Raw genomic sequence first — 10,620 nt, forward strand, 5'->3', positions numbered from 1 at the left:
CAAGCTTTTCTTGAATGAAGTTTATAGTCCTTGGTCTTAGTCCTAGGTCCATGATCCACCTTGAGTTGGTTTTTTTATATGGAGTGAGGTGGGGATCTTGTTTAATTCTTCTGCAGATAGATTTCCAATTTTGCCAACACCATTTGTTAAAAAGGCTGTCATTTCCACACCTTACTGATTTCATCTCCTTGTCAAAAATCAGTTGACCATAAATAGATGGGCTGATTTCCGGGTTCTCAATTCTATTCCATTGAGCTATGAGACACGGATTTTGAAGGTCCATCTCACCTATTTTGAGCATGTTGCTAGAAGTGATCAGTCTTTGGAGAAGGACATCATGTTTGGAGGGTAGTGTAAGATAAGAAGACCCTGGATGAGATAGAATGACTCAGTGACTGGGGTAATGGGAGTAGGTATATCAATGAGATTGGCTCAGGATAGGGCAGGGTTCAGATCTATTATACAAAAGGTCTCTATGAGTCTCAGGCAACTCAATAGCACATAACAACAACAACAAGGTCTATTACAGTTTTTGGAAGATGCACACAGTTAAACACTTGACTACTAGATGAAAGGTTAGTGATTCAAACCCACTTGGAAATTTCTTGAAAGACCTAGAAGTCTGTTGCTGAAAAATCGCAGACTTGGCAAAGCCCATAGCACATTCTACACTGCACATATGGGGCCACCAAGAGTCAGAATGGACTCAACAGCCACTAACAGCAACAAACCAACAAGTTAGAACTTTGTTAGAATGACTTTCAAGCCATGATTGCCAAGGCTTCTGGAAGGGCTCTGAGAATTCTCGGGAACATTTGATTTGCTTTTGTACCAGGTTAAGTGTCTCAGGACAGATAAAGGATACATCATTGGTGAGCTAACTTGTTAGATGAGAAGTAGGAGTCTGGCTTCCCTACTTGCATAGAAACTCTTTGGACTTCCCTACCGACATCATGACCCCAACGTTTCTCATGAATTTTGGGCCCCCCTCTTTAAAAATAAAAATATACTTTGAGTATCAAGTTACACTGAGAATTCTGAAAGTGATCTGTATTCCCTTATAATGGTGAAATATCCATGCTTACTGATCAGTTCAGGATAATAAACACAGTCTTAATTGCCATGCATAACCAATCCAAAGTCTCTCTGCAAAAAGGGACCCACTGAGGTACAACCATTCCTTAAAAACAATCTTCTCTGGCTAGGAAAGTGAAACAAATTTGTAATGAGCAATAAGTGCAAGGTTAAGTGAAACAGAAGAAAGAAGATTCAGTAAAGATTTTATTTTTTAAAAATATTATGTTGTTGTTGTTGTTATGTGCCGTCGAGTCATTTGCGACTCATAGAGACCCTATGCACAACAGCCCTAAACACTGCTCTATCCTGCGCCAACTGCACTACCTCCAACACACCCATCCCGATTAAATATTATAACTCAAAAAATATAATTTTTGTTTGAAAGCATTGACTAAAATACTTCCCTCTCTCACCCAGAGTTGTAGAAGGTTCACAATAATAATTAGACTCCAGAACCACTGTTTAATCCATTTTGCTATGCTTCTTTCACAAGAGATGTCCGCATCAACTTCTTATTGAAAGAAAGACGGCAAGAATGAACAAGATTTGAGAAAGATATAAAGAGGCTTTAGATCCACATCTTAAAGATGGCATAGAGAAGCCTGAATGTTCTGCTTTGGAATTTCTCAATAATGAGGCCCAAGCCTGTGGGGCTTGGAGAAAGATTTCAAGAGTATTGTCAAACTTAGGGGATTTGCAAAGAACTACAATCTTTGTTCTGGTCAATGGTATGAGCAATGAAATGACAAGATGACAGCAGAAAGTGTATATGCCCAACCAAGAAGAGAAACAGTAAGACAAGAGAATGTCACACCCTTACTCTTAGTTCTGCATCCCATTGCCAATATGTGTCGGAATAAGAAGAAATTGATACTTGATTCACTGCTTGACACACAAACACACAGAGCTTGACTTGAGCCCGGCTCTCCAGTCTATACTTATTATAGGGTTCATAGTCATCACGAAATCAGAAATGTTTCCATGTATTAGAAATGAGAAGTAAACTCCATAAAAACCCATACCAACACTTCTCCAACAACAGAGATTCTAAGGTTGATAGTTAACCCCAATGTGGACATTCCCACAAAATAGGACTCCTATTTAGAACATAGCAAATGCTAACTATATCTGTGGCATCACTCATCTCTTAAAGGAGAAACCGACTTTTAAAGATGTATGGGGTTTTTGTTGTTGTTGTTGTTGTTGTTGTTGTTGTTGAATCATTAAAGATTTTTTTTCCCCCAATTCTTCACCTAGGGTACGCTGAGGATGCCTGGTGTTTAACTTGAATATATTGCTCATTACCTAATTCAGACCATAAGAGGTATTGTTTCATTTGTTTGTTTTTTAGAACTATAAGTTTTAAGGTGAATTTATGCCAATCTTTAATTTTTATAAGAAAGATATGGTTGAGTGTTTGTTTCCTTTTCCTTTTTTATTCAGTTCAACTGTCAGTTATTTAGACATTTACGGAGCTCTGGTGGCCTAGTAGTAAGGAGTTGCACTGCCAACACAAAGGCATATGGTTCAAGTCCACCAGCCACTCCATAGGAAAAAAGAGGAGCAATCTCCTTCTACAGCCTCTAAAAATCTACTGGAGGGTCAGCAATGAGTCAGTTCCAACTCCACAAACAATTGCAAAAACAATTATCAAGCACATGAGGATTTATGAGGAGATATGATTTCTTATAGATGGAAACCAATTTAAAAAGATATTATAAAAAATATGTAGCGAGTGTTACAGGGAAAATAAAAAGAGGATGCCAATGGTAAGGTAAGTAGAAAGCAACTGAGCAAATTTTTCAAAACCAGTTCCCTGCCTAAAATCTCTCCCTTAAAGAATCTTCCTTTAGCTGCTTGATAATCAGTTTCTAATGGAATACCTAACTAGGAATTTATTTTAAAAAAAAAAAGTAAACCCTTTTTTTCAATTTCCATATTACAAAATAATGGACTCATTCAGTCACTCAGCATTTACTGAACGCAGGTACTTCATCATCTCATTTCTAGATCATGAATCAATGGTTTAGTTTAATGAGCCTTAAGCTATCCGGAGAATTTGGATCCTTGAGCAAAAATAGCTGAGTCGTTTGCTTGTTATTCTTTGTTCAGTTCTCTGGAAAGAATTCTACATGAGTCCGGAGGAGACATCTAAAATAAAAACAAAAACCACCTTACTGATCCAGGGAAATTTTACATCAGCATATCAAATTATATCCAAATAGCTAATATGAAAATTACCATCCAGATTTCATAGCATAATCAAACAATAACAAGAAAAAAAGGCCCTTCAAAATATGATCTAGGTAAGATAACCGACAATATTTATCTTCCCCTGAGCTATTGTGATGATTAATAAGATAATGTTCACAAAGGACTTTGAAGGAGTAATGTAATGTACTTTGAAGCATTATCTTCTTTTTTTTTTCGCTAATGAGTTTTTATTCTGACAACTGCCAAATTGCATTGCAGCCATAGTAAACGCTTGGTTGTCCACATAAAGAGAAATGTGATATGCAAGCAGATAGTGTGTGATGGTAGATTCTGCACAAGAAAGCTAGATCCTGCTAGAAACTGAATCTATTGGTAAAGCAACTATAAAAGAATCTAGAGAATCAGGTAAAATTAAAATTAAACCAAGGCTAGCACAGAAAGATACCCATCAGGGTAAAAAAATAAAAATCCTACTGCTGTAGGTTGTGGCTCATGGTGAATGTCTACACAGTTTCCAGGACTATAAGTCTAAATGACATTCAAATTCCCACCTCTAGGTTAACAGCCCAACAATTCTCTTACTGTGCCATCAGGGTTCCTTTTCAGTGGGCTTACTCCTTAGTAGTGAAAACCATCGGTGCCTTGGTGGTCAGATCCATGACTATTACCTGAGAGACCTAGGTTGGATCCCTAGCCAGTGCACGTTGGGCTCAGCAACTACAGATCAGTGAAGGCTTTCATGTTTTCATGAAGCTTCATAAGTTTAAGCAAAGTTTCTAGGTTAGCAAAAGAGTCACAGAGATCTATCTCTAAAAATCAAGCAATGAAAACCCAATGGATCAAAATGGTCCAATGATAACCCATGATGGAAATTGGGCAGAATTAGGCAGCTTTTTGTGCAATTGTGTGTGAGGGTATAATGAGTTGAGAACCAATCTAACAGCAGTAAACAGCAACTACTTAGAGGAATAGAAGGAAGAAAAGGGGCACAAATACTTAACATCGAAGACTTCTCAAGTATATGAAAAATAAGCACAGGGTAGACTAGGATATAACGGAAGAAATATACAGCTTTCAGGAAAGCAAAAACTTGGAGAAGTTTGTTGTTGTTGTTGTTGTTGTTGTTGTTGTTGTTGTTATTAAGTGCCAACGAGTCATAGACAACTAATGGTGACCCTACGAATGAAAGACCTGAGCACTGTTCATATAGTTTCCAGAGGCAAGCCATTTCAGAAATGGATGCCACTCCTGCTTCCAAGTTTGTTTTAATTGGGGAGCTCCACCAAACACTGTCTGCCATGGGTAACCATTATTACATTTGACACATCAGTGTCACAGTGTTTAGCATCACAGCCACCATGAGTTACCTCTGTACAGTAACACACAGTGTCACAGTAGAAAAGTTTAGGAGAGAAATATCCAGAAAAGGCATTTCTGATTCCAAATCACATGAACAGTGTCCCCCCTAAAGGAATAGGTGCCATGATACTGGAGATAGGTAACCACATAAAAGGCCTATAGTTAACGAAAATAAGGGGCACCTTAAAGAATTAATAATTATCCTAAAAGCTTGAAGTACCCACTGAAGTGTTTTTTGTTGTTTGGGGTTTTTTTGCATTTTTTGAAGTAGGTGAGTCGCCTGATGATATTTGTGTTTCTGCAAGTTCTCCTTAGCATCGTCATGGAATCTGGATCATAGAGAAGGCTGGATAGACAGGCTAATGAGGAGACCTGTGATAAAGGCTCATGTGAACAATTTCAAGGGATGAGAAAGAAGAAATAAAGGTAGCTCAGGTGCAGGCGGTAAAATCAGACTTCATTGCTGATCAGAGTGATAATGGGGAGAAGGGAAGAAGCATCAGGAAGGTGATCCCCAGACTCACAAGTGAGAAGGTTCAATGTGGAACCAGTTACTCAAGCAAGGAATGAGGGATAGAAAAAGCCAGTCAAGGGGTAGAATGAGGACTTATAACTATTCTTTGTCTTGATGGACCTTACCACACATCCTCTTTCCTGTCCCTATGCCTCTGAGATGGCTCTAATAGAGCAGAAAGACAGATAGCAAACCCGGGGAGGAATAGGGTTCCAGAGGTAACTTTCTCCTTCTGTGCTTTATTGCTTGTTAACAATAAGAATGCCCTTTGCCAAAATATTGAACTGTTTCAACAGAGCTTCTGGACTAAAACAACCAGGAACACAGGCTGAGCATTCTACTTCTGAAAACCTCAGGGATTACAACACTCTAACGGCAACCTGTCTTGGAAATGGTGTAGTGACAAGCAGTGCTTTGTATCCTTGTATGTGGAGTCACCCACAGCAGCTAACAGCAGCAATGTTTCCTTAAAGTATGCATTCAAGTGTTTAAGTTGTTTTAGAGACAAATTTTAACAAAATCTGTAATTCTTCAGATTTCTTGCCTAGTGCCATCAAGGAGATCCTGGCTCATAATAACATGTTGTTGTTGTTTTTGTTAGATGTCATTGAGTCAGACTCATAGGAACTTTATGTGCAACAGATTGAACCTTGCCCAAACCAGCTTCATCCTCATAACCTTCTGTGCTAAGTTCATTGTTTCAAGAATTGCATCAATTCCTCTCATTATGGGTCTTTCTCCCTTTCACTGACCCTCTACTTTTTAAAGAGAGATTTTTCTTTTTTCCCCAGGAACTGGCTTCTACTGACAAGATGCCCAAAATATATCTAATAAAATTTTACCATTCTTGCCTGTAAGGCATATTCTAACTTCCCTTCTTCAAGAAATATTTCGTTGTTCTTTTGGCAGTCTATGTCTATAGTATATTCAGGAGAAGGCTCTGAATAAGGTAATATGGTTCACAGCAAGTTTATATGCTGACCCCAAAGGCTCTAAGTCTCCAGTAGTTTGAATCCATCAGCAGCTATTCTGAAGAAAGAGTCTCCTCCAGTTGTGATTTTCAGCCTCAGAAACTGAATGAGGGCCACTATGAGTGGGAAATAGTTGAGTGGGAATGAGTTTGTTTAAGTATATTCAATATTCTTCAGCATCACAATTCAAAAGCATCTATTCTTTGCTGTTATTGTGTACCATTGAGTTGTAATGAACTCATAGTTGACCCTCCATGGGTTTTCAGAGGCAATAAATTGTACCAGCGGAGATAGCCCATCTTTCTCCCACAGAGCAACTGGTGGATTCAAATTGCATGCCTTTGGGTTGGCAGTGCAACTCCTTACTCTTAAGTCATCAGAGTTCCTAGGTTTTCCTTGTCACTGTCCAACTTCCACATGCATATGAAGCAATTTAAAATATCATGGCTTGAGTCAGGAACACCTTAATCCTTAAGGATGCATCTTGGCTTCTAAGTATTTTAAAGAACTTTCAATATAATATGCCTTTTGATTTCTTAACTGCTATATCCACGGACATTAATTGTGGAAAGTTAAAATCCTTGACAATTCCAAGCTTTTCTCTAGTTATCATGATATTATTTATTGGACCAATCACAAAGATTTCTTTTTCTTCTATATTGAGGTATAATCTCTCAATAAAGAAGTATTCAATCTTCTTTAGTAAGTGCTTTTTAAAAGTACTCTTTACTTTCATCAAACAAGGTTGTTGAGTCTTCTTCCAATCCTGATATCACATTTTTCTATGTATAGTTCAACTTCTTGAATTATTTGCTCAGCATACAGATTGAAAAAGAATAGTGAAAGGATAAAACGCTGGCATACACTTTTCCTGATTTTAAATTATATAATATCCCCTTACTTCGTTCCGATGAATGCTTCTTGGTTTATGTACAGGTTTTGTATGAGCACAATTAAGCTTTCAGGAACTCTCATTCTTCTTAATGTTACTAAAAAACTTGCCATATAGTGTTTCCAGAGCTATCGTGTTTAAAGAAGTAGATTGAATTTAAATAGCTTTCCGTTAATAAATTTGCTGTTAACTGAACACTTAACTATGATGACATCAGCTTTCTTTAGACATCTTGTTGTTATGTACTGTCAAACCAGAACCAACTCATAGTGGACCCATCCAACAGGTTCTCAGATGCTGTAAATTGCACAAAAAGAGATTGCCCATCTTTCTCCTGTAGAGCAACTGATGGATTTGAACTGCCTCTCTGAGTTCCTTTAAGATATCTTAGTTGCATCTAGATGGGGTTCAAATTAAGTTCAGAAAACTATAAAGAGTATTTTAATGGCAGGAATTTAGCATAAAGAATTTTGTTATATTCTACTTTGTTTCATGTGTTAAATATTAACTTAAATTTTATAAGAATCAGTTTTTACAGGTAGTAATTATACTTGCCAATTATAAAAATGTCTGCAGTAAAAAAGTAATCTCAATCATCCTAAAAATGACAGATACATTTTCATGACCTAAACTTGAAAACGTGAAGAAATATTCCAATATGATTAGCCTGTTACAGACATAAATGTACTCCACTTTTAAATAAATCAAATATACAAAAAATTTAATTTTCAAATAAAAAAATCAAGGAGTCATTATAAAAGAATTCATTACATCATATCCATTAAAAAATTAGCAGTTGTGGTGAGCTCAAATGTGATTTGCCAAAGTTTGATTTAATAATCTCTGAAGTGAAAAAGAAAATCTGACGAAATCATAGTAAACCGTTAAAAACTGCCAATTTCTATTTTGTTCAAATATGATTTAAAATGTTTAGGAAAATTTTTTTAAAAAAACCATGTAAAAAGCTTGAGGCTTGTTGCAAAATATTGAGAAAGGTTAGCCAGGAAACTAAGGGGCCAGGAGAAGAGCAGGGAGCACAGATATCCTGTGGATACCCTCAGTCCCCCCATAATACTTGTTTTCTCCTCTACCTCTCACTACAGTTTGAAATATGCAAATTTATTTACTAGTTTAGTGGAATGAAATCCCAGGGTAATGAAAATGGTGGCCTTGCTCACCCTTTCACTGAAAGATTGGAGCTTGGAATCTGCTCAGAATCACCTCAGAAAATAAGTCAGATGAACGACTTTTGAAAATTCCACCATTAAAAACCGAACAGAGCACAGGAAGATATTCAAATGGCCAATAGACATATGAAGAAATGCTCCAAATCACTGGCAATAAGAGAGATGCAAATCAAAACCACAATGAGATACCATCTCACTACAGTAGCAGTGGCAAAGTTTAACAGGACATAAGTAATAAATGTTGGCAAAGATGTGGTGAGATAGGAACTCTTTACATGGTTGGCGAGATTGTACAATGGTACAACCACTCTGGAAGGGAGATTGGCGCTTCCTCAAAAAGCTGAACAAAGAAATTCCATATTATCCAGGTATTCCATTGCTTGGAATATTCCCCCCAAAAATGAGAACTGAGGTCCAAATGGAAACTTGTACACCAATGTTCATAGCAGCATTATTCTCCATCACAAGAACATGAAAACAGCCCAGATGTCCAACCACAAACAAATGGATTGAGAAGTTGTGGTACATTCATATAATGGAATACTATGCAGCACACAGGAGCAATCATTTTGTAAATTACTACCTAACTTGGGAGAGAGCATTATGCCAAGTGAACTAACTCAGTCCCACAAGGACTGTACAAAAATACTGTACAAAAACCATTATTGTTGAATCTGTATGAAGATGGGGGGGTTGAAAATAGAGGAATGAGAATGTGAGGGGTTGGGGTAGGTTTTTAATCATAGAGTTGTACAATTTGATAGGTGGGTGGCGTGAAGGAAATGAAAAAGATCTTTTGTGGAAAATCATGTATTCAAACTTTGTAAATAAATCAGAACAAAATAAAAAAAATTACAAACAAAAAACCCTCAACCATCACTGGTTATATTCAGATGGGAAAAACAATGGATACTGTCCAAGGCAGGTTGCCAAGAATTTTAGATGAAGACCATAGTCAACCAGAAGAGTTGAAGCCATTTCTTCCCATTTCCTCATATATAACACTGTAATAAGAATAAAACAAGACAAGGGTTTCCAGCCTAATAAATTTCCTTTTCTAACTAACAGAAATATAAGAGGCAGACGTTAAGATATCTTTACACATATGAGATAGGGAGAGTTAAGAAAGCAATCAACGGCATCTCTCTAATAAACTCCATGCTCCTAATTAAAAACGCTTAACAACCAAAGTGAAAACATAATGCATTCTATCAGCAAGAGTGGTCTGACAAGTTTCTGTTTTAGGAAACAACTCAAGGTGATTGGAAATTGTTTTCTACTTAGCTCATGTAAGGAAGATTCCATTAAATCACCATTAAAAAGAGTTTAATGACAAAATATTTCAGTACATAGTAAGATGAATGTATGTCTTATTGTTTCCATAAAGTCTTGAATCATTGGAAATATAAAGTAATTTCTCCCTTTCTCTACTGGTTGTTATTGCTTTAATCCATCAAATGTTCTTCTCCTACTGAGCAGCAGATTCCTTAATGATATTTCAGTCCAATTTCATAACATTGACACTCATATCTATCAACGGAGGGTTTTTTAGTTTGTTTGATTCAGCCCTTCTCATATAATCAGATGGAATATAAAGTTTGTTTCCTTCACCCTATCAGAGTCTTTTCTACAGCCTCAGTTGTCTGAGCATGAGGAATACACTCTATGTCTTCTACACTCTCTTATTCCTCAATGTTTACCCTTCTGATGTTAGATCTAAATAAAGGAAAAAGCACTTTCCTGCTTAGCTGAATACATGTGATGAGACTGGATTGCTATTCTTGAATGCTCAAGCCCATGAGTAGGTTTAAACCTGAGTTCATGGACTGCTAAGAGAACAAGCAGATCCACCCTGGAGAGGAGGAAACCAAGCTGTTCCTTGCAGGCAAGGACTTTCAAATTTTGTCTGACACTTTAGCCATGTCGTCAAGAGGGATAAGTCCTTGAAGTGAGACATTATGCTTGGAAGGGTGGAGGGACAGCATAAGAAAGGAAGACTCTGGATGAGATGGATTGACTCATTAACTGGGGTAATGGGAGTAGATGTGTCAGAGACAGTGAAATTGGCCCATGATAGGGCAGGTTCAGAGCTATTATACACAGGGTTGCTATGATTCACAGACAAATTAACAGAACATAACAACAACAATATAGTCAAATGCTTTTGCATAGTCAATAAGTACAAGTAGACATTCTTCTGGTATTTTTTTTGCTTTCAGCCAGGATCCATCTGACATCAGCAATCATCTCTTTGGTGCCACAGCCTCTTTTAAATCCAGCTTGAACTTCTAGTAGTTCTCTATGTACTATTCTAGCCATTTTGAATGATCCTCAGCAGTATTTTGCTTGCATGCAATAGTAATTATATCATTCGATCTACATTCTGTTGGATCACTTTTCTTAGAA

Source organism: Elephantulus edwardii, unplaced genomic scaffold (assembly GCF_000299155.1).
Source record: "Elephantulus edwardii isolate Elephantulus edwardi_28Jun2011 unplaced genomic scaffold, EleEdw1.0 scaffold00023, whole genome shotgun sequence".
Lineage (NCBI taxonomy): Eukaryota > Metazoa > Chordata > Mammalia > Macroscelidea > Macroscelididae > Elephantulus > Elephantulus edwardii.